This window comes from Saccopteryx bilineata, chromosome 6 (genome assembly GCF_036850765.1).
Source record: "Saccopteryx bilineata isolate mSacBil1 chromosome 6, mSacBil1_pri_phased_curated, whole genome shotgun sequence".
Lineage (NCBI taxonomy): Eukaryota > Metazoa > Chordata > Mammalia > Chiroptera > Emballonuridae > Saccopteryx > Saccopteryx bilineata.
In genome coordinates, this window is record NC_089495.1 from 175,498,723 (window position 1) to 175,523,439 (window position 24,717).

The 24,717-nt window shown below is 38.4% G+C and overlaps 1 protein-coding gene across 4 annotated transcripts in view; it reads left to right on the forward strand.

Moving 5' to 3' along the window:
- The window catches only part of TASP1 (taspase 1), a 329,261-nt gene that overhangs the window by 27,929 nt on the left and 276,615 nt on the right, over window positions 1–24,717 (forward strand). Inside the window, exon 3 of one of the 4 annotated variants that reach the window (XM_066234265.1) lies at window positions 4,754–5,017. The exons of the other annotated variants lie outside the window; for them this stretch is intronic. The gene's annotated coding sequence lies outside the window, so the exon portion shown is untranslated. The remainder of the gene's footprint in view (window positions 1–4,753; window positions 5,018–24,717) is intronic. 4 annotated transcript variants of the gene reach the window in all.

Sequence of the window (24,717 nt, forward strand, 5' to 3'; positions counted from 1 at the left end):
GCATAGAATTCTGTCCTGAGTGAGGTTAGCATACTTTCTTCCCTTTAATTATTAAATTTGGAGAAGAATGTCAATGAATTATCTTTAAAAATTCATTTTTATGTGGAGTCTTTAATTGAAATATATGTTATAGTTTAAAGGCTAAGGCTTCCCTGGGAGAACTTTCCTGAGTCTTCAGAATTGTGTAGCAAGTCATGCTCTTGTGCCCCCTGCAGTTTCAGTTGTGATTCATCATCTCTAAGCAGGGTGACTTTTCAGCCGGAGTTCAGCTGAAGTACTATAACAGTTTGTGTCAATGGAAAGATATATGAAACTCAGATTATAAAATTTTATGTATTTGGGGAAATATAAGCAACAATATAGAGTAATTTCAATCTACTGAAAAGTCCCAGACAGTCTGATTTGTACTGTTATGTTTATTGAGAGTAAATACTTATCTTTAGTTTTCATCAATCTGTTCAGTAAGAGTCCTAATTTACTCTATTCAATCTTGTCCTAATTATTGACTAGATGTGGACAATGATCACACCTTTTCTTTTTGACTTTGGCATTACTTTTTGACTGAAATGAAACTGTACTTTTAAAATTTGCCTGTTACATTTCACTTACATACAACAAAAATCAGTTTGAATTTTTTGAACACTTTACTGACTGAATTGAACTGACTAAAATGGTTTAATGGTCTCTAATGGCCAAAAGGTATATGTGGCTTTGAACTTTAAAAAATATGAAAATTTGCACTTACCCAAATAGTAAAAAATTTACTGATCTCAACTTGAAGTTATGGAGGAGGAAGAGACAAAGTGAAAGAAAAGAAAGTTTATATATTTGATTACAATAAAAAATGATGTCTCTAGGTGGCCTATATACTTAATACAGTCCACCTAGACACATCATGCTTCAGCTTTTCTTGGAAACCGATTACCTTGTGTAGTTTCATGTGTCTTGTCTGCCAGTACAGACAAGTGGTGTTTTCCTAAGACTACCACTTCTGGGTGCCAGAGTGGGTATTTCTTTCATTTAAATAAGGGAGATCAGGTTGAGTGCATACGTTTCTGCCTATTAATCTGACTAGCTTCTCCCTTTGGGGTTTTGGGATGGAGGTGACCACTCCAATAGGAGAGGTGTTTTGCAGTGTAGAAATGAAAATGATTTTTTAAAAAAGTTCATTTATTTATTTTAGAGAGGTGGCAGAAGGTGGGAGGAGAGAGATGGGTGGGGGAGGAGCAGGAAGCATCAATTCCTATATGTGCCATGACTAGACAAGCCTGGGGTTTCGAACCAGTGACCTCAGCGCTCCAGGTCGAGGCTTTATCCACTGCGCCACCACAGTCAAGCATGAAAATGATTTGATGCTTTGTGCATTTTGTTTATCTTCAAAATATGGGGAAGGAAATACAAAGGTCAGTTTATAGATTATATTTTAATAATGTATTCTAATTTGATTTGGTCCCATTGTTTCAGTTAGCTATTTATAGCTTCTTTGAGATTATCTTTGTACCTGATAGGAAAGAGATATATCCACTGGATAGTGCAACTCTGATTTCACTCACAGTAGAGAAGTTAAATATTGTGAAATAATTTTATCTTCATAGCTAGGGCTATGCATTTAGAAGACAGTTGCTTTCATGGCCGCTTTTGAAATATTTTTTGTTCAGGTAGTGGTGGATTTAAAATTTTAAAGATAATTTTGCATATCTTGCATGGTAGAGCTTCTGATACAAGTTTCTTCTTTGAGGAAATGGGATATAGATCTGGGTGAGTCATGATATCTCTACTAACGCAAAAAAGTTTAATAGATTCTGGTAAAAAATAAACTAGTACTCATAATAAAATAATTATTGAAGCTCCCATGTACATCAATATATATATTTTAAGAAAGCACTGAGGCCTGGTTAAAAAGTTCTAGTAAAGAATAATAGATAAACTATGGATGAGAAACTTTTGAGCGATTATTTGTAATCTTGTGTGAGAAAAGTTGTGAATCTGTCTGAGATTTTGAAGATCTCGATGTAGCTAGCCTTTGGGAGATTTTGGTTAATTCATTTTGAAAGCTGGTTATTTTGGTAGGTAGAATACTCTGCATTAAAAATGGTGATAGATATGGCTTTGGCATTTCATATAGTGAAAGGCAAATTGCACAGGCTCCTTTATTAAACATGTTTTGTTGAATTCATGGTGCTTAAGTGGACCCTTCTGTTCTTTTGTTAACTTGATCCATGATTAAAGGCTCCCTATGGCCAGGGGAGGTGGTAATTCATGGTTGAAACTTAATTTATTGTCCAAATGCTTTGGCATTTAAAGAGAAGATGCTTTTGGGCACAAGTTTTTATATCTGTCTGTTAAAAATAGTCTATTGTCCTTTGAACTCTATAGAATCCAGTATAATGCATACTTATAAACTCTAGGAAAATCTTTTAAGAAGTAACTTTTTATCCAGATGGCTGATAATTGGGCTATGAGAAACAAAAAGTAGGTATTATTATATATTTATATTATATTATATAATACTATTATATATTTATCTGTATCTCTATATCCTCCATACCCAGAGCCAGCTCTCTGTGCATTTCTGTACAGTAGGAATCTTCAGAATCTACCTAATCATCACTGTTAGGTAGTAGGTTATTAGTGAGTCAGGGCTGGGCCTCTCTGTGCAGCAGCAGGGTTAGGCCCCACCCACTTCACTGGGCTGTGTACTTCTGGCTGGAATTCTTTGTGTACCTCAGGGAGAGAGCACCTCAGGACTGCTAGTCCTTGAAATGCTCAGTGGTCATAGAGAGGATGGGGCTTGCTGCTGTCATATAGGCATATCTAGTTTGGAAGGGAATGTTGAATGGCAAGGGCTGATGTGATCCCCATTTCGCTCACCAAACCTGTAGCAGGTTCACTTGTGGGATTTCTTTGTGAGTAGATGCTTAACCACATACTGCTCCTTTTTCCACTTAATGTTTGTTTCTAATTGCAAAAAAAGTAGGGGCATTTGCTTTACAGTCATTTATGCTTATTTAGGAGGTTAAGAAATTACTTAAATTAATGAGTATCTCCATTTGTCTGCTTTTTTTTCTGACAGAGAGAGGGATGGATAGGGACAGACAGACGGGAAGGGTGAGAGATGAGAAGCATCAATTCTTCGTTGCGTCATCTTAGTTGTGCATTGATTGCTTTTTCATATGTGCCTTGACTGGAGGGCTCCAGGAGAGTGAGTGACCCCTTGCTCAAGCCAGCAACTTTGAGCTCAAGCCAGTGACCTTGGGCTTCAATCCAGCAACCTTTGGGCTCAAGCCAGCAACCATGGGTTCATGTCTATGATCCTAAGCTCAAGCTAGTGACCCCTTGTTCAAGTTGGTGACCCTGTGTTCAAGCTGGCAACCTCGTAGTTTCGAACGTGGGTCCTCTGCTCTATCCCAGGTGTGGCCAACAGGTTTTGCCCCTGGGCCAGATTAGAAAGAAAAATTTTTTCATGGGCCAGACGAAATATTAAACTTAAAAAATGTTAAATACAAAAACGATTTGTTTAAGTAAACAAAATTTTATTATGTAATTTGTTTATGAATAGATATGAGTGGAAAAAATTTTAATATACAATATTATTTTAATAAAAATATAATTACATACCATATAAATACCCAAACTGTATCACAATCAATTGAAACAATATTTAATTAATAGAATGAGCTTGAAGGGATTATATCGCAAATAAAACAATTACTTTGTTTTACAAACAGCTTGGATACATTTTCAGTTATCAACTGCAGCTATTGTCTATGCTACAATGCCACTTGATTCAGCACACTTGACCACTTGACAAAAATAACGAATTGTTTGACCTTGGGTGCGCACTGGCAAACTCCACCTTAAAGAATGTGGGTTTCACATCGCCGCTAAATGTCAAACAGTTCATATGGAGTACAGACAAGTACAAAAGTTGTAAATCTTTATAATGGAATTTTTTTTAAAAAATTAAGAAGTATTGCAAATCTATTTGACCAATTATTGGAAGTTAACCCTAGATTAGTCACACACGGAATTCTTTTCCACTTATCACTATCTTCTTAAATATCTCGATTTCCAATAATTAAAGATGCTTCCTCTTCTGAGTAGCTGAGATTTTAATTAGTGGAGAATATTACAAATATAATCACAGGCCACATAAACTCATTATGTGGGCTGGGCCGTCTGTTGGCCATCCGTGCCTGCTCTATCCACTGCGCCACTGCCTGGTCAGGCTTTTTTCTTCTTTTTCAGAAATCATCTTTTCATAAGCAGAGGGTAGCTGAGCATTTCAGTGGTTCCTTGTTTCCTTCCCCCCTTTGTTGTCGGGCTGAACACCTTGGAAAGACAACTTGATGCATTTAGCTCACAAGTGCCCGTTAACCGTAGTGTGACTGATGAGTCTGATTCTAGACCTGCTGCCTTTGGAAGGCTCACTTTTCTCTTCTATTGGTAATACCTCTTATCCTCTGTGATGGGAAGAGGTCCTGCTTTTATGCATGTGAAGCAAGGAGTTTTACCTTTTTCCTTTTTTGATACTTAAAATGTTTTCATTGCATGAAATCTGAGTTTTTACTTTAGATGCTATTTTTCCTTTTTATTTTTTTTCCAACTTTGTATCATTGATTATTTTATTCAAAGACCCTATTTGCCTGTCTGTTTAGCGTGTTTCCAGTGGTGCTTCAGTATTTCTGTGTATTCCTGCTGTTTATAGAGTCTTTATGTTTCTCTGCATTTTTTTGTTTTATTTTTTTTTGAGGTGTACACACACAGTTACACTTCATGGAGTTGCATCCAGCCAAGTGTCCATGTTCTTCTTGTGAAGAGGCAGAGAAAATCACCTCTCCCAAGAAATTCCACCTTCTGACCAAGGGAAATGTGTCCTGAGGAGCTGTACGCAGATGGAGGCAACTTGTTTGCTTGTTCTGCTGCTAGAGCATTGATTTAATTAGAAGACAGGCTGTGGGTGGCCATGTGCAGACAAAGAAGCACCAGACAGCCCAGTTAGCCTGGGACGGTAAAAGTAAGTTACACTCTTTTTAAAACCCTTTTGAGTACTGATGCTGATTCTTGCCTTTTATACTAAGGGGCAACTTGTAACTTACTGTTTGTGTTAACACATTAGGTACATCTGCTCTTTTTCTAAGACCCTAGAAATTAAACATGCTCTCTAGCACAAAGTACTTGCTTAGTGGAAAAGCAGTGATTTTTGTTTTTCCTTTCCATTTGTTTTTTAACTAAAAAGAAAACTGAATCAATTATTACATTCTAGACTAATTTTTCAGTGCATCAGCACTGTGTATTAGTTTTTGACCAGGTCAAAACATTGAAGTACAGAACTTTCCAGTTTTTCTTTGTACTGATGGTCCCCCGTTCTCACCATGTCTTGATGAGCTGTAGGCATCTTGACTGAGTCTATTAGAAGATGTGGTCCAAAACCAGAAAGACATAGTGGTTCCTAAGGGACATGTAGTTTTATGTGTGAGCCCTTATTTTGCTCTGGTAGTTGTTAAACTCTTAGAGAATATATTACATTTTGAAATGAACTTTTCAGCTACTTAAACTACATTTGGCAATGTGGTAGAGTTGGTGGTAATCCTGAGTTTTAGCTATGTGAAAGCAATTTGCCTTTGAGGATTAAATGTAAAATGTCTTTTTGTCCTATATTAATAGAGATATTAGATTCATTGGCTGTTGGATATATAGTGTTGTGTCTATTAAATCATATTGTGTGTGTGTGTGTATCATGTGGGGCATCAATTTTATAATCTAATTCTCTCTTTCTCTCTTTTTTTTTTTTGCTCTGGTTAATTAAGGAGCTAGGCTAAGAAGAGTTTTCTGTGTTCAGCAAAATCACAGGCTGATGTCATGAAGGTCAATCTGAAAAACTGCCTTTAGATTTTAAATTTTCGTCCATCTCTCAAACCCAGGCCTTTATTCAGAATCTGGAACGAAATGAGAAAGTGATACAGTTTTTAGAGCCCATCAAGATCATATCCTGCTCCAAAGCAGAATAAACCTTTTTTTTTCCCCCAGTCATTCTTTCTCTCTATCTAATTTTTATGTGGGAAGTAGTCTTTACCTAAGTGTTACAGTAATGAGGGATTGTATCTCACCGTAGCAGAGCAGGCAGCTTAAAATAGAATCCTAGGCATCCCAGTTGACAGAAGTTCTTTGGCCATTCCAACTGCCAGGGAGTTATTACTGGCAGTCACTCTCACTCGGGGCCCAGCCTCCTGCACGGGGCACACATTTCCTGACAGTTCATGACACATATATACCGTAACACGGGGCGTCGACACTAGAACACTTATTAGACTTCTCAGAAAATTCAAAGTGAAGAACTTATATTTTCTTCTCTTGGATTATGTGCAGATGTTAACATTTTCTGGTGGGTTGGAAGTCTTTTAATGAAAAGCATAGTTATAAGTTACTACTTAGAAGTTAGTAATTTCCCCTTTCCCCATTCTGACCATGTCCTCACCTCACGATAGAAGGATGGTTTAAGTTATTGTAATTCCATGGTCTGTTGTGATTTTTTTGAGTGATATTTTCATATTATTGTCAACATGGTTAAAAGGTGTAATTATTTAGGTTGAAGAGAAGTGTAAGTGGATGCCAAACGTAGCTTTGCTAGAGAAACAGCTACATTTGTCTTTTCTATTAGAGCTCATGTGGAAAAGACAATTTCAGGTACCGTGTGTGCTAAGCTCTTCCTGGACATCATAAAGAATCCAACTAAAATAAGGTTTAAAACTATTTCAGATGTGCAAGTCTATTGAAGCCAATATTTAATTCTAGAGATTTGTGTTCTCTTTGACAAGTAACTCTTTGTACTGCAAACCTGTGTCTTTCAATTAAAACAAAATGAAAATAAACTGCTGTGATGTCATTTTTCTGCTTAATTTTAGCCTATGTTTCTTTGAAAATTAGGCAGATTGATAATAGAAAGGAGACAAGGACAGATGTGCAGTGCTTTTCTATTAAAAGATTTTAAATAATAAATTAGAGAAAAATATGGTTTCATTTTTGACAGACTTTATATGCCAGATCAACAAATGCTCTAATGAGCAAATATCAACATTCTGTTCTGACTTTTCCAGAAGAGCTTGGATGCTTCAAGAAGATCGTAAGCAGTTTTAGTTCCTCATATATATGCTGCTGTGTGTGAGGGTTTTTATTTTTTAAACATAAAGTATGTTTTTTTTGTGTGTAGTTGAACATTTAAAAAAATGAACTGTCACAGATATTAAAATTGGGTATTCAACATACTATATTTGACTCAAGTGTTCACAGTGTGATGCAAACAAATGTTCTCTCAACTTGCTTCCAGGATAGCTAAAATATTACTTTAACACATGTTTAAAGTAGAGCACTGTAACGATTTGGCTAGCTGTAATTCTGGACTGTCTAAGTTGAGTAATTTCCTCAGGCATTCCAACTTTGATCAACCACAGTAAGAACTTTTAGCATGCCTGTAAAGCAGCCAGTGCATCTGTAAATATGTCCTGAGGTAGAGAGAAAAGGGAGAATGCCAGAAAAGAAAGAATACTTTCTGTCGTTAAGAGCAGTTACAGAATGAAAATGGAAAGTTTTTTGTTTTCCTAGGAACTCTTTTTAGGTAATTGAGCCTCTGGTGCCTAAGTATGCCCTGTGGTTCTGTATTAATGAATGAAACATACTTCACTTGGACCTAGTAAAAATGTTTTCTGGCTAACTCTGCTGGAACTTATTGGTTAAAGCCCATTAATCCTGAAACTTTTCATTCTTTACTAATACAATATTAATTGGCCAAAAAACCTAAACATAAAGAATGGTATGTATCTGAGTAAAGCATGTGTAGTTTATAATTGGCTAATATTTGAGTGAAAATATGACCTTGTTTTGGAATAGGCAATATAAACAAATAATCCCATATACCTTTTGTGTCTAGTACATGGATGAAAATAGGTTTTCTGGTTATTTTTAGTCACCTGAAAAGGAATTTGCAGATGTCTACTGGTTTATTAACTAAGAATATACTGGTAAATCAGTTTCTGCTATGTGACAGCTGCACGTTTCCTGTCTTTTTGGAAACAGTATGCTCATACCACATGAATATAGCTTTCTGTGGATATCTGTAAGGTGTGTAGCTAAAAACTGCTTGCAAACTTGATATTTAAATTGGATGATCTGTCTAGCTTCTTTCTGATCTTTTTTTCTATAGACCCATGATAAAAGATACCATGGCCTCCCGTTAGATTCAGTTGTGAAAATTCTGCTTTTTTAGGTCAGTATTGTACCAAACATTAGGAGGAATCCATAATCTTGTGATTTTCATGTTGCAGATCTCTACTCTCCTGTTAGCCATAGAGAACAAGGTTCATACGGTTACATAAAATTTTCAATAATGAAAAAAGGTTTTATCATAGTTTCACTTTCATTTCATTAGCATTTTTTTAGAACTGGACATAGGGCATTATAATTGGTAAATATACCCACTTTAAGCCCAGCCCCTGCATCCTAAAAGAGATGCAGAGAAATGGCGAATGCACACATGGGGGGGAAGGTGGAAGGGCAGGGTCTGGATAAGCTAATGGTGATGTTCACAGGCAGGGTGTTTCTGTGGTGGTTACCTTGTTATTGTTCTTTTTTTACCCCAAAGTTTTTCTTCCTGTAAATATTGTCCATCTGAATGGCATAATTTCATCAAAATTTAATACTTGTTTAATTTAATGTGTATACTTATTGCCTTGATCTTGAAATCATGAAAGTTTGCACTGAGAACAGAAGGGCCAACTTTTATAAAAACTATATGGCATCTGGTAGTTAATTTATAGATAGATTCTCATTATCTTTATTTTACCTGATTATCTCTTTGTCATTTTTTGCATGTTACTTGAATATTTATTTATATTCTCCCTCCCATACAGTGGTGGGATTCAAATAATTTAACAATCGGTTCTCTGCCCTTATGACCATTTTAAGTATAAAAAAAATGTACTTAAAGGTTGTTTATTATTTCATGTATTTAATACTTAAATAAGAACAATAAAAGAGGTACACAAAACTTGATTATAAGAGTTTTAGAATAAAAAAATATTAAATAATACCTGACAAAAAACAATAAAACTGTTATTTAAGATATTTCCATATTACTTTTTTTTTTGACAGAGACAGAAAGTCAGAGAGAGGGGCAGATAGGGACAGACAGGAAGGAAGAGAGATGAGAAACATCAATTCTTTGTTGTGACACCTTAGTTGTTCATTGATTGCTTTCTCATATGTGCCTTGACTGGGGGGCTTCAGCAGAGCAAGTGACCTATTGCTCAAGCCAGTGACCTTGTACTCAAGCCAGCGGCCATGGGGTCATGTCTATGATCCCATGCTCAAGCCAACCGACCCCTTGCTCAAGCTGGTGAACCCGTGCTCAAGCTGGATGACCCTGCGCTCAAGCCAGTGACCTTGGGGTTTCGAACCTCAGTCCTCTGTGTCCAAGTTCAATGCTCTATCCATTGCTCCACCGTCTAGTCAGGCTCCATATTACTTCTTGATTGGCGTCTTCACTTGCAATTTCCTTTGCTTTTATCTGAGCATCATCAGCTGTGTGGTTGGGATGAACATTACTATGGGCTCTTACAATACAGTACACTGTTGCTCAGATGAAAATTAAAAAGTCAGAAATATAAATTTGTGATTTTCACATTGGGCGGCTGCCCAGGTACCCACCTTAGAGAACCCTGATTACAAGTGCCATTTTAACAACCGATTTGCTGAACTGAACAGAAAATTAGGTATCGGTTCACTGAACTGGTGCAAACCTGCTGAATCCCACCACTGCTCCCATGTAACTATGTAAGTTTTGTATGTGGGCTAAATTAAAAAAATTTTTTTTTGTTTCAAACTACTATTTCTGAAGAGAATACCATCTCTTAGCATCTTGATAATTGCAGTTTACCATTGCACAAAGTTGTAGGTAAACTTGTCTATACTAATTAATGGTGAGCAAGGTGTTTCTTGATAAAGATATGATGTTTCATCATTTTTCATATCGATTTCTGGTGAAAGCTTACCTGATTCATTTTGGAGAAGCAAAAAACATATTATAAATTCTAATTGTTATAATCAGAAGATACGTGGCATTTCTTACCACTAACCTGGCTCTTCCTTTTTATTTATTTATTTTTTTAATTTTTTTTTTTTTTATATTTCTGAAGCTGGAAACAGGGAGAGACAGTCAGACAGACTTCCGCATGCGCCCGACCGGGATCCACCCGGCATGCCCACCATGGGGCGACGCTCTGCCCACCAGGGGGCGATGCTCTGCCCATCCTGGGCGTCGCCATGTTGTGACCAGAGCCACTCTAGCGCCTGGGGCGGAGGCCACAGAGCCATCCCCAGCGCCCGGGCCATCTTTGCTCCAATGGAACCTTGGCTGCGGGAGGGGAAGAGAGAGACAGAGAGGAAGGCGCGGCGGAGGGGTGGAGAAGCAAATGGGCGCTTCTCCTGTGTGCCCTGGCCGGGAATCGAATCCGGGTCCTCCGCACGCTAGGCCGACGCTCTACCGCTGAGCCAACCGGCCAGGGCCCTGGCTCTTCCTTTTTAAAAAACATTTTTATTGAATGTATTGGGTGACATTAGTTAATAAAATTATACAGGTTTCAGGTATGCAGTTCTACAGCACATCATTTGTACATTGCATTGTGTGCTCACCACCCCAAGTCAACTTTCCCTCTATCACCACCTATCCCCCATCTCTCTACCACCCCCTTTCCCTCCTGCAATCCCCACACTGTTTTCTGTGTCTGTAAGTTTTTTTATTTTTATTTTTTTAGCGAGTGAGAGAGAGGGACGGAAAGGGACAGATAGGGAAGGAGAGAGATGAGAAGCATCAATTCTTCATAGGAACACCTTAGTTGTTCATTGATTGCTTTCTCCTATGTGCCTTGACTGAGGGTCTCCAGCCAAGCCAGTGACCCCTTGCTCAAGCCAGCAACTTTGGGCTCAAGCCAGCAACCTTGGGCTTTAAGCCAGCAATCTTTGGGCTCAAGCCAGCGACCATGGGGTCATAGCTATGATTTCATGCTCAAGCCAGTGATGCTATGCTCAAGCCAGATGAGCCTGTGCTCAAGCCAGGAACCTCAGGGTTTCAAACCTGGGTCCTCAGCGTCCTAGGCCAATGCTTTGTGCACTGTGCCATTGCTGTGCCTGGCAGGCTGTAGGTTTTTATTTTCCTTTGCTTAGTCCCTTCACCCTTTTCATTCAGTCCTCCAATCCCTATCTATTCATACAGCTGTCCGTCTGTTCTTCATGCCTATGAGTCTGTTTCTATTTTGTTTTTTTGTTCATTAGATTCTACATGTAAGTGAAATCATATGGTTCTTATCTTTCTTTGACTGGATTATTACACGTGAATATATTGCACGTATATTCTTTTGAATTAATGTTTCAAGTTTCCTTGGATATATTCCCATAAGTGGAGTTAGGTCATTAACCTGGATTTTCTTAGTCAATGTGTGTTAAAATATGATAGTGCAGTATCCCTGGCCAGTTGGTTTAGTGGTAGAGTGTCTACCCAGTGTGAGGATGTCCTGGGTTTGATTCCTGATCAGGGTACACAGTAGAAGCAACCATCTGCTTCTCAACCCCACCCTCTCCCCTTTCTCTCTTTCTCTTTTTTTCTCTTCTCCTCCCACAGCCATGGCTTGATTGACTTGAACACATTGGCCCCAGGTGCTGAGGATAGGTCTGTGGAATCTCTGTCTCAGGCACTAAAAATAGCTCCATTGAGAGCATGGCACCAGAGAAGGGTTGCTGTTAGATCCCAGTTGGGGTACATGCAGGAGTCTGTCTATCTCCCCTCCTCTCACTTGGAAAAGAGGAAAAAAAATATGGTAGTGTAGACTAAATGACTTCTATATTTATCATCATGCTTCTTTAAGTAGCAAGAGGTAAGAATAGTCAATATTTTAAATATTCAACTAAGCATGAGAATGAAATTATGATTTATTGTTAGGATTGGCACTGTGTGTCAAAGAATGACTTTGTCTGAAATTTGTATTGCATGGAAAAACTAGACTTAACCAAGCTCAGATTTTGCATCTGGAGAAGCTTGAGACCTTTTAACCTTTACAAAATAATGATACAGAAGAGACTTAACTGATGTGTGTTGATCAGCCCATAGACAAAGTTCTTAAAAAATGGAATATTTGCCAACATTTAAAAATCAGGATACCCATAAAAATATTTCTAACTTCTTTTCAAAAAAAAGAGAGAGATCTGCCCTGGCCGGTTGGCTCAGCGGTGGAGCATCGGCCTGGCGTGCGGGGGACCTAGGTTCGATTCCCGGCCAGGGCGCATAGGAGAAGCTCCCATTTGCTTCTCCACCCCCAACCCCTCCTTCCTCTCTGCCTCTCTCTTCACCTCCCGCAGCCAAGGCTCCATTGGAGCAAGGATGGCCCGGGCACTGAGGATGGCTCCTTGGCCTCTGCCCCAGGCGCTAGAGTCGCTCTGGTTGCGACAGAGCGACGCCCCTGGTGGGCGTGCCGGGTGGATCCAGTTGGGCGCATGCGGGAGTCTGTCTGACTGTCTCTCCCGGTTTCCAGCTTCAGAAAAAAAGAAAAAAAAAAAAAGAGAGAGATCTGGCCACATGGAGCATACATTCTCTCAGGGCTGCATTCTGCCGGGGCTGAGTGGCAGCTGTCCCCTTTGAGCATAGTAGGCTGTGTAACTAAGATTGTATTTTGGTTCAAGCTGAAAATAATGGTTGGACAGAAATGCCAACTTTCATCTTGTTGGAAGGGCTAAGAAAGAGAATCGATGATTTAATTGGCATTAATTTAATGCTGTGAGATCATAAATTATCACAATAAGGATTTCTACCCAAAGTATTAAATTAATTTTAATTTTTAAAAATTGGAACTAGACTTATATTAACTATTTTAAAAATGAACTTCAAATCAAACTAATGACTTTTCAGAAACCTTCTTGTTGAAGCAATTTGAACTGGAATCAAAGTATATCACTCCAAAGAATTTGATCTGCAAATAAAGCAGATGAGAATACTCAATGACCAAACTAAGATTGAACCAAACTGTTCTTTTATTTACTTCCAGTCCCAGAAATAAAATACTATTCTCAGTGTTTGTAGTGAAGATTATACCAGAAATGACTGTAAGTACAAGCATATTGTACTGATTTTCAAACTTTGTCTTCCTAACCTCCTAAAGGATATTGAACTTCTAACATCATTTATCTTATCTTGATTCCATTACTTCTAAATGGAAAACATACTAAAGAAAATAATCATTGATTTGCACATAGTATTTGTGGCTGTGTCTGTGATAATTTTCCAGAAAACTTTTTACAGTGGTACCTTGATGTACGAGTTTAATTCATTCTGTAACTGAGCTCGTAAGTCAGTCGACTTGTATATCAAACAAATTTCTACCATTTAAAATAACTGAAATAGATTTAATCCATTCCAGCCCTGTGAAACATCCCCAAACCATCCTAAATTATGAAAAAAGACATGTTTTAATTAAGAAACACATGTATACTTTGCCAATGCATAACAAAATATATGAAATAAAAATGTGTTATTTAGTACTGTATTCTTACTTTGGAGACAGACGGGTCTGGCTAATGGAGGTGAATGGCAGAGGAGGAGGAAGGGAGGAAGGGATGCAGGCACTGTAGACACGTATACTAAAACTGCACTTCTTAACACTAAATATAAACTAAAACTGCATTTTCTTTAAACAAAACTAAAACTGCACTTTCTTTACTTAAAATGAAACTGCAAAAACTTAATTGTAAAAAAATGCACTTTCTTAACTTTAAACTTAACCTAAGCTTAAAATTACGTATTTTTCATTTAATCATCACCTGTTTTTGCCTTTTTGGCTGCACTTTCAGCACTTTCACTTGCAGGACTTTTGAATAAAAATCTATCCAAAGAGATTTGCTTTTGCCTGCCTTTAAAAATGTTAGGGAAATGTGACAAACAAGTGTCAGTAAAAAGTGCTGAAGCACGACCAGTTGAAACTTTTTCTGGATGTTTCTTTTCAATGAAACTTGAAAGCTTCTCCCACATTGCCAGCATGTCTTTAATTTCACTTGTAGAAATCACTTCCTCCGACTCTACCTCCTCCTCACTACTAATCTCTTGCAGAAGCTCCATATGTTGCATTATCCATAGTTCCTTCAACTCATCAGTTCAGAGTTCCTCCTCATGTTCCTCAACGAGCTTGTTTACATCACCCTCATCTACCTCCAGGCCCATTGACTTTCTGAGGGACACAATCTCCTCCAACCTTGGTCTTGGTCTCTGGTTCGAATCCTTCAAAGTCCCTGTCTGCAACAACATCAGGCCATAACTTTTTCCATGCCGAGTTCAAGGTTCTTCTTGTAACCTCTTGGCATGCCAAGTCAATAATGCGTAAACATATCACGGTGTTGTAGTGATCTTTCCAAAACTCTTGAAGTGTTAGGTTTGTATTCTCAGTCACCTCAAAGCAGTGGTGGAACAAGTGCTTTGTGTAAAGCTTTTTAAAGTTGGAAATGACCTGCTGATCCATAGGTTGCAAGATTGAAGTCGTGTTGGATGGGAGGTAGAGGACTTTCATGAATTTGAACTCATCGAGAATGTCTTCTTTGCCTGACCAGGCGGTGGCACAGTGGATAGAGTGTTGGACTGGGATGCAAAGAATATCATCTTCAAGACCAGGTGGGTGGGCTGGAGCACTATCAAGGATTAGTAATGCTTTCATCGGGAGTTTATTTTCTTGAAGATATTTCTTCACTGTAGGAGCAAAGACGAGATTTACCCATTCAATAAAAAACTGCCACGTAACCCATGCCCTAGCATTGGCGCACCACATAACCTGCAGTTTTTCTTTAAGAATCTTGTGAGTCTTAAAGGCTCGAGGGTTTTTGGAATGATACACTAGCAGTGGCTTTACTTTACAGTCACTGCTAGCATTTGCACACAATGCAAGGGTTAGACAGTCCTTCATGGGTTTATGGTCTGGCAGCTTCTCCTCTGTGGTGATGAAAGTCCTCTGGGACATTTTTTTCTAAAACAATCTTGTTTCTTCACAGCTGAACACTTGTTGGGGGATGTAGCCTTCCTTTCCGATAAGTGCAGCAAAATATGTGATGTATTCTTCAACTGCCTTAATGTCAGCACTCACAGCTTCACTATACCTCACCACCGAGTAGATGCCAGATTTCTCCTTGAAATTTTCAAACCAGCTGGTGACTTGCCTTAAATGGAATTTCTGCTGCCTCTTTTGAGGTTGATGGTTCTTTCTTCTTCAAGTCGCCGTAAATAATACGTGTCTTTTTGCATATTACAGTCTCCGTCACTGTATCTCCTGCCAACTCTTTCTCTTTCATCCACATCAGCAGAAGCTTCTCCATTTCTTCATGGATATTTGTCCTTAAGTGGGACAGAATTGCAGTTCCTTTCGCTGGATTTGTGCTTTTGACAGCATCCTTTTGTTTAAGGATGGTACAAATTGTAGATGTATTGCAGTCATACAGCCTTGCCAGTTCAATCACTCCTACACCATGCTCATGCTTTTCTATTATTTCTTGCTTTATTTCTATCGACATCATTCTCTTCTTCTCACCACTGTCTTTTACACTCACTTTCTTCAGCTCCATGATAGCACACAATAACAGTTAGTAAAAAATGCACGAATGATGCAAGAATGAGTACAGCACAGAGATTTGACATGATTCTGTAGGTAACACGTGAGAAAGAATGAGATGCTGGTGTTGTGCTGCCGATACTGGACCTGTGCGCCAACGTGCTAGCTAGCGGCAGCTTCCCGAATCATGACTCAAAGCTCGGAATTTCGCTCGGATCTCAAACAAAAATACGGACCAAGTTGCAGCTCGTATCTTAAAAAATTCATATGTTGGTCTGCTTGTATCTGAAGGTACCACTGTATGTCTTTTTACCAGTGAGTCACCTTTTATTAATGTTTTTCTAATTCATCTAGTTTTTATCCAGGATAAGTTGAATCCTGGCCCCCAGAAAGGTTAGCTTTCGTAGCCTCTCATGGTTATCTTGTGCTTTCTCACTCCACCTCCTCTGTGCTGTGCTGATAGGTGCCTTTACAAGCCTCCCCAGCATGGGCTTGCACAGAATATGAAGTTATACAGCTTCTGAAGTTTCTTTAGGTTGAAGTTTCTCAGTGTGAGGGCCGTGGTCCAGCTGGATCAGAATTGCCTGAGGTAGCTGGTTCGAAGAAATGAAGATCCCTGTCTTTACTTCACATGACAACCTTTGCAGATGGGAGTCTGGAAAATTTCATTTCTGATTATTATTATTATTATTATTATTATTTTTAATTTTTTAAAAAGACTTTATTTATTCATTTTAGACAGGAGAGAGAGAGAGAGAATGAGAGAGAGAGAGAAGGGAGGAGCAGGAAGCATCAACTCCCATATGTGCCTTGACTGGGCAAACCCAGGGTTTTGAACTGGCAACCTCAGCATTTCCAGGTCGACGCTTTATCCACTGCGCCACCACAGGTCAGGCTTTTATTACTATTTAAGGTTTTATTTATTCATTTTAGAGAGGAGAGAGGGAGAGAGAGAGAAGGAGGAGGAGTTAAGAATCATCAATTCCCATTTGTGCCTTGGACAGGCAAACCCAGGGTTTTGAACCGGTGACCTCAGTGTTCCAGTTCGACGCTTTATCCACTGCGCCACCACAGGTCAGGCTAAGAGATAGTTCTGTACATTTTCTATAGTGAGTATAGCTGTGTGTAACCAGCACCCAGGTTAGGAAAAAGGACATTTTCAGCCCTCTAGGACAGTGATTTTCAACCTTTCTTGAGCCACGGCACATTTTTTACATTTACAAAATCCTGGGGCACACCACCTACCAAAATGACACAAAATGACACTCTAACACAGTACATATTATACATATAGTTAATAACATAGTTTCTAAATGTATTTATACTCACTTAGTGTGAAACCTGGGCCTGTTTCGATGAACACAAAAGGGATATCCTGGCAGGAATGGTAGAAAGACACATACGAAGCTCTTCAAAAGTTCTCAGACTCTCTCTGTTTTTAGTTTTTATCGCAGTCAAGCTTGAGAAGCTCAGCTCACATAGATATGTGGTTGAAAACGGGAGCAATGTTGAAATAGCTTTGTTGGCCAGAATGGGGAATTCCTTGGCAACAGATAATCAAAAACTGTCCAAAGGAAGATCAGCAAACTTTAGCTTTAAACCATGATCTTGTTTCAGTTCAATGAGTTCCTCTTGCTCCTTTAAAGTCATGTCCTTTCCAACAACAGATACTGAGCTGTATGGGTCCCTAACCCAGTCAAGGCAAGGCATTCTGTGAAGGCTGAAGAGAAATAAAATGACAACATCTCAAGAGTTTTCAAATGTCTGCCAATCACCTCGCATATTGCAGCAGTGTTGCGGCCTACTATTGGTTCATTGCTAGTGGTCGGGATGAATCCTAGAAGGTGATTGGTCAGTGAGCATTCCCTGTGCCTCCACTCTTCCTGTTGCTGATAGCTGGAGGGATTGTGAGGGGGATGTTTATGTTCAGATGGAGGCGGCTGGCGGGCCGGATAAATAGCCTCCGAGGACCGTATCCCACACGCGGGCTGTAGTTTGGGGACCTATGTTTAATTTCCCCACGGCACACCTGATCATGTCTCACGGCACACTGGTTGAAAAACACTGCTCTAGGAGGCCCCTCATGCTTCCAGTCACTTTAGGGTGAAGCCTGCTTTGAAATGGAGTCATGCAGTATGTAATCTTTTATGTCTGCCTTTTTTTGTTTATTTATTGAGGAGAAATTCACACAACACAAAATTAATCATTTTAAAGTAAATAATTCAGTGGCATTTAAACATAATGTTATGCCACCACTACCTCTGTCTTATTCTAAAGCATTTTTATCTCTCCAGTAAGTAACCCTATACCCATTGAGCAGTTATTCTCTGTCCTCTCCTCCATTAATCCCTAGTGACCTCTGTTCTGCTTGCTCTCTATAGATTGACCTATTCTTTTTTTAAAATTTATTTCTTTTTACAGAGACAGAGAGAGTCAGAGAGAGGGATAGTTAGGAACATACAGACAGGAACGGAGAGAGATGAGAAGCATCAATCATCAGTTTTTTGTTGCGACACCTTAGTTGTTCTTTGATTGCCTTCTCATATGTGCCTTGACCGAGGGGCTTCAGCAAACCGAGTAACCCCTTGCTCAAGTCAGCGACCTTGGGTCCAAGCTGGTGAGCTTTGCTCAAGCTAGATGAGCCAGCATTCAAGCTGGTGACCTCGGGATCTTGAACCTGGGTCCTTGGCATCCCAGTCCGACACTCTATCCACTGCGCCACCGCCTGGTCAGGCTATAGATTGACCTATTCTTCAGAGTTCATGTAAATTAAATCACACAATATGTGACCTTTTGTGTGTCTCTGGCTTAAGTTAGCATGATTTCAAGGTTCATCCACATTGTAGCATGTATCCTTACTGATTTCTTTTTGTAGAATGTTATTCTGTTGATGGACGTTTGAGTTGTTTTTACTCTTGCTATTGTGAATAGCGTTGCTGTGAACATTCTAGTACAGTGTTCAAATCAATCAATCAATAGTTGAAAAAAAATTCAAAAGTGAAGCCTCTGCCTCAGGTGCTAAAAATAGCTTGGTTGCAAACATGACCCAAGATGGACAGAGCATGGGCCCCAGATGGGGGTTGCCTGGTGGATCCCGTCAAGCGCATGAGAAGTCTGTCTATCTTCCATCCTATCACTTAAAAAATAAGAATTAAAAAAGAAAAGAATTGAGTAGTTGTAGAAATTTCTCTGTGGCCTACAAAGCCCAAACTATTTTTATTTAATAGTGTGTCCATAAAGTCATGGTGCACTTTTGACCAGTCACAGGAAAGCAACAAAAGATGATAGAAATGTGAAATCTGCACCAAATAAAAGGAAAACCCTCCCAGATTCTATAGGATGATGTGGCAGCATGTGCGCGTGTGCAGATGATGACATAACACCATGTATACAGCAGAGCAGCTCACGGCCATGCCAGTTGAGATATGGACAGTACAGAGGAAAGTTTAGTGTGTTCTGTGGCTTGCTAAATTCGAATCCATGACCAAAGTGCAACGTGAATATGGGTGCATTTATAATGAAGCGCCACCATAGGAATAACATTACTAAGCAGTTGAAGGAAACCGGCAGTTTGGTGGAGAAACCCCGTTCTGGTAGGCCATCAGTCAGTGATGAGTCTGTAGAGGCTATGGGATAGCTACCTAAGGAGCCCTAAAAAATCTGTGCGTGAGCCCACATCGAACTGCACTGAATAGGTATGAAACTGGGAGAATTTTCCTTTTATTTGGTACAGATTTCACATTTCTGTCATCTTTTGTTGCTTTCCTGTGACCTGTCAAAAGTGCACCATGACTTTACGGACACACTGTATATCTGTTTCTTTACAGAAAGACTTCCCTGGCATATAGGTGTCCAATGAATATTTTTTGAATGAATGAATCTTAATGGATATCACCACAGAAGAACCTAAATTGGAAATCTTAGCAATGCAGTTCTAGAAAATTTGAGCTTAATTAGGCACTAAACAAATCTTTCAGTGTCTTTTGGTAAACCCTTTTCATTGGACGCCATTCGTCCTGTACATGATGAGAACTGATGATGAACTACCGGTGAATTTGTAATTCTTAGGCTAGTATCAGGTAAGATAGATATATTGTATAAGTTTTACGAGTCTTAGTTTGAAAAAGACTTTAATGAAAATGGAGTATACATCCTGCTATTATTCTCTGTTTTTAAAAAATTTAAAAATAGTTTATTTCAAAAGCTGGTTTCATCAGCCTTATATTACTAAAGCTATCTCCTTATTAATGAACATAGTAATTTTTGATAGTTTAGCCTAATTAAAAAATTCTTTAAAATTGATTTTAATTTGTTGTGTTTACATAGTTACAAGTGTTCCCCTGAATATATCTCCTTCCCCTCCGTGTTCTCTTTGATAACCCCTTGGCCCCGTCCACTCTCCGCCTTTCCCCTTTCCTCCATGATTTACTATTCTGCCCTCTATCTCTCTTTGTTATGTGTATATACTTTCACTAATGTTTTTCCTTTCTTTGATCCCTTCCTCTCATCCCCTTTTCCTCTGACTGCTTTCCCTCTGGACTCTTTGACGCCTTCTCACCCTTTCTTCCCTTCCTCAACTTGCATTGTTCATTGGATTCCTCATATGAGTGAGGTCATATGATATTTTTCTTTCTCTGCCTGGCTTATCTCGCTTAGCATAATAGACTCCAGGTTCATCCATGATGTCGCAAAGGGTAAGATTTTCTTTTTCACAGCTGCATAGTATTCCATTGTGTATATGTACCACTGCTTTTTAATCCATTCATTTATTGATGGACACTTGGGCTGTTTCCAGATCTTGGCTATTGTAAACAATGCTGCAGTAAACATGGGGGGGAGTGCATTTCTTCTTTTGAATCAGTGATTTGTTATTCTTAGAATATATTCCTAGAAGTGGGATAGTTGGGTCAAAAGGCAGTTCGATTTTTAATTTTTTGAGAATTTCCATACTGTTTTCCACAGTGGCTGCACCAGTCTGCATTCTCCCCAGCAGTGCAGGAGGGTTCCCTTTTCTCCACACCCTCGCCAGCACTTGTTATGTTTTGTTAATGAGTATCATTCTGACAGGTGTGAGGTAATATCTCATTGTGGTTTTAATTTGCATTTCTCTAATGATTAGTGATGAACATTTTTTTATATGCCTACCTGCAATCTGTATGTCCTCTTTAGAGAAGTGTCTATTCAGTTCTTTTGCCCAAATTTTGATTGGATTGTTTACTTTCCTGGTGTTGAGTTTTACAAGTTCTTTATAAATGTTGGTGATTAACCGCTTACCGGACGTGTTGGCAAATATGTTCTCCCATTGTGTGGGTTGTCTTTTTATTCTGTTCATGTTGTCTTTTGATGTGCAGAAGGTTTTTAGTTTGATACAGTCCCATTTGTTTATCCTGTCCATTATTTCACTTGCCCATGGAGTTATATCAGCAAATATATTGCTGTGAGAGATGTCGGAGAGCGTACTGCCTATGTTTTCTTCCAAGATGATCATGTTTTCACAACTTATATTTAAGTCTTTTGTCCATTTTGAGTTTATTTTTGTGAATGGTGTAAGTTGGTGGCCTAGTTTTATTTTTTTGCATGTATTTGTCCAATTTTCCCAACACCATTTGTTAAAGAGTCTGTTTTTACTCCATTGTATGCTCTTTCGTCCTTTGTCAAATATCAATTGTCCATATAGGTGTGGGTTTATTTCTGGGTTCTCTGTTCTGTTCCATTGATCTGTATGCCTGTTCTTACGCCAGTACCAAGCTGTTTTGAGTATAATGACCTTGTAGTATAATATGATTTTAGGAAGTGTGATACCTTCTGCTTTATTTTTTTCAAGAATTCTGAGGCTATTTGTGTTCTTTTTTGGTTCCATATAAAGTTTTGGAATATTTGTTCTATATCTTTGAGATATGACATTGGTATTTTGATAGTAATTGCATTTAATTTATAAATTGCTTTGGCTAGTATAAACATTTTAATGATGTTTATTCTTCCTATCCATGAACACGGTATATGCTTCCACTTGTTTGTATCTTTCTTGAATTCTTTTATCAGTGCTTTATAATTTTCCAAGTACAAGTCTTTAACCACTTTGGTTAAATTTACTCCTAAGTACTTTATTTTTTTTTTGTTGCAATAGTGAAGGGGATTTTTTTCTTAATTTCTTTTTCAGACAGTTCATTGTTGGTATATATAAATGCCACTGATTTTTGAATATTGATTTTATATCCTGCCACCTTGCTGAATTCATTTATAAGTTCCAGTAGTTTTTTGACTGAGACTTTAGGGTTTTCTATGTACAGTATCAAGTCATCAACAAATAATGAAAGTTTTACATCTTTTCCAATTTGGATGCCTTTTATTTCTTCTTGTCTGACTGCTATAGCTAGGACTTCCAAAACTTGTTGAATAAGAGTGGTGAAAGGGGGCACTCCTGCCTTGTTCCTGTTCTTAAGGGGATTGCTTTTAATTTTTTCCCTATTGAATATGATGTTGGCTGTCAGTTTGTCATAGATGGCCTTTATCATGTTGAGGTATGTTGCCTGTATTCCCACTTTGCTGAAAGTTTTGATCATGAATGGGTGCTGGATTTTATCAAATGCTTTTTCTGTATCTATCGATATTATCTTGTGATTTGGTTTTTATCCTTCCTTTTGTTTATGCGATGAATCTCGTTGATTGATTTGCAAATATTGTACCAACCTTGCCTCCCCAGAATAAACCCTATTTGATCATGATGTATGATTTTTTTAATGTATTGCTGGATCCGATTTGCTAATATTTTATTGAGAATTTTAGCATCTAAGTTCATCAGGGATATTGGCCTATAGTTTTATTTCTTTGTAGTGTCTCTGCCTGGTTTTGGAATGAGGATTCTATTCACTTCATAAAAGGAGTTTGGAAGTCTTCCCTCTTCTTGAATATTTTGAAATAGCTTGAGAAGGATAAGAGTTAATTCTTTTTTGAATATTTGGTAAAATTGACCTGTGAAGCCATCTGGCCCAGGACTTTTGTTTGTTGGGAGTTTTTTGATAACTGTTTGATCTCATTTGTTGTAATCAGTCTTTTTAGGTTTTGCGAGTCTTCCAGATTGATTTTTCAATGACTATATGTTTCCAGGAATTTATTCATTTCATTTAGGTTGTCCAATTTTTTGTCATACAGTTCTTCATAATATTTTCTTACAATCCTTTGAATTTTTGCTGAGATAGTTGATACTTCTCCACTCTCATTTCTAATTTTATTTATTTGAGCCCTCTCTCTTTTTTTCTTGGTGATTCTGGTTAAAGGTTCATCAACTTTGTTTACCTTTTCAAAGAACCAGCTCTTGGTTTCATTGATCTTCTGTATTTTTTTTTCCTCTATGTTATTTAGTTCTGCTCTGATCTTTATTATTTCCTTGCTTCTATTTCCTCTGGGCTTTAGTTGCTGTTCTTTTTCTAGTTCTTTTAGGTGCAGGGTTAAATTGTTAATTTGAGCTCTTTTTTGCTTCTTCTTCTTCTTTTTTTTTTTTTTTTTTACAGAGACAGAGAGAGTCAGAGAGAGAGATAGACAGGAACGGAGAGATGAGAAGCATCAATCATTAGTTTTTCGTTGCGCATTGCGACACCTTAGTTGTTCATTGATTGCTTTCTCATATGTGCCTTGACCGCAGGCCTTCAGCAGACTGAGTAACCCCTTGCTCGAGCCAGTGACCTTGGGTCCAAGTTGGTAAGCTTTTTTGCTCAAGCCAGATGAGCCTGCACTCAAGCTGGCGACCTCGGAGTCTTGAACCTGGGTCTTCGGCATCGCAGTCCGACGCCCTATCCACTGTGCCACTGCCTGGTTTGGCTCTTTTTTTGCTTCTTAAGGTATGCCTGTAATGTGACGAACTTTCCTCTCAGGACTGCTTTTGCTGTGTCCCAAAAATGTTGAGTTGTTGTATGTTCATTTTCATTTGTTTAAAGGAAGTTTTTGATTTCTTCCCTGATATCAGTGCTAACCCACTTATTATTTAATAGCTTGCTATTTAGTCTCCAAGTGTTTGAGTGTTTTTCAGTTTTTCTATTGTCGTTGATTTCTAGTTTCATGCCATTGTGATCAGAGAGGAGCCTTGATATGATTTCAATTTTCTTAAATTTATTGAGACTCGTTTTGTGTCCTAAGGTATGGTTTATCCTAGAAAATGTACCATGATCACTTGAACGGAATGTATATTCTGCTGCTTTGGGGTGAAAGGTTCTGAAGATATCTATTAAGTCCAGTTGATCTAGTACAGGGGTCCCCAAACTATGGCCCGTGGGCTACATGCGGCCCCCTTAGGCCATTTATCCGACCCCCGCCGCACTTCTGGAAGGGTACCTCTTTCATTGGTGGTCAGTGAGAGGAGCATAGTTCCCATTGAAATATTGGTCAGTTTGTTGATTTAAATTTACTTGTTCTTTATTTTAAATATTGTATTTGTTCCCATTTTGTTTTTTTACTTTAAAATAAGATATGTGCAGTGTGCATAGGAATTTGTTCATAGTTTTTTTTATAGTCCAGCCCTCCAGTGGTCTGAGGGATAATGAACTGGCCCCTGTGTAAAAAGTTTGGGGACCCTGATCTAGTATATCATTGAAGGCTGCTGTTTCTTTGTTAATTTTCTGTTTGGAAGTTCTATCCATTGATGTTAGTGTGGTATTAAAATCCCCTACTATTATAGTATTGCTGTGGATCTTGCCCTTATTGTCCATCAAAATCTGTTTTAAATATTTAGGTGCTTTTATATTTGGTGCACATATATTTATAATACAGTGGTACCTTGAGACACGAACAGATCAACATACAAAATTTTTTTAAAGATATGAGCTGCAACTTGGTTCGAATTTCTGTTCGAGATCCTAGCAAAATTCCGAGATACGAGTCATTGATTTGGGAAACTGCCGCTTGTTGGCACATTGGCGCACGTGTCCTAGTATTGGCAGTTTGATATACGAGTTGACTGACTTACAAGCTCGGTTACAGAACGAATAAATTTTTATCTCAAGGTACCACTCTAGTTATATCTTCCTGTTGTAATGCTCCTTTTATCATTATGTAGTGTCCTTCTTTATCTCTTATTATAGCCTTTGTTTTAAAG